Below are 323 nucleotides of genomic sequence, written 5' to 3' on the forward strand. Positions count from 1 at the left end.
GTTGTATCTGTTTGTTTGGCAATTGATCACTCTTCCGAGGGTAGTTTGATCATAAAGTGTTCTGATAACGAACCCTGTGTGAAGGTTATGTGGCGATGCTATAGGCTATAACCTATAGCTCTGCTCCGAGGATCTCGCTCCTACTACGCCAGTTTGCTCTATTTCTAGCCGATTTGTCAGTGGCAGCATCTTATCGCGTAGAACATATTCCAGGAGAGTGGAATACGGCTGCTGACCATTTGAGTCGTAACTTTCATTCGGACAAGATTCCATGATCCTGGAAGAGTCAAGATATTTCCAAATATTTGGAGATACTCGACCTA

Source organism: Perkinsus marinus (assembly GCF_000006405.1).
Source record: "Perkinsus marinus ATCC 50983 genomic scaffold scf_1104296959768, whole genome shotgun sequence".
NCBI classification, from domain to species: Eukaryota; Perkinsozoa; order Perkinsida; family Perkinsidae; genus Perkinsus; species Perkinsus marinus.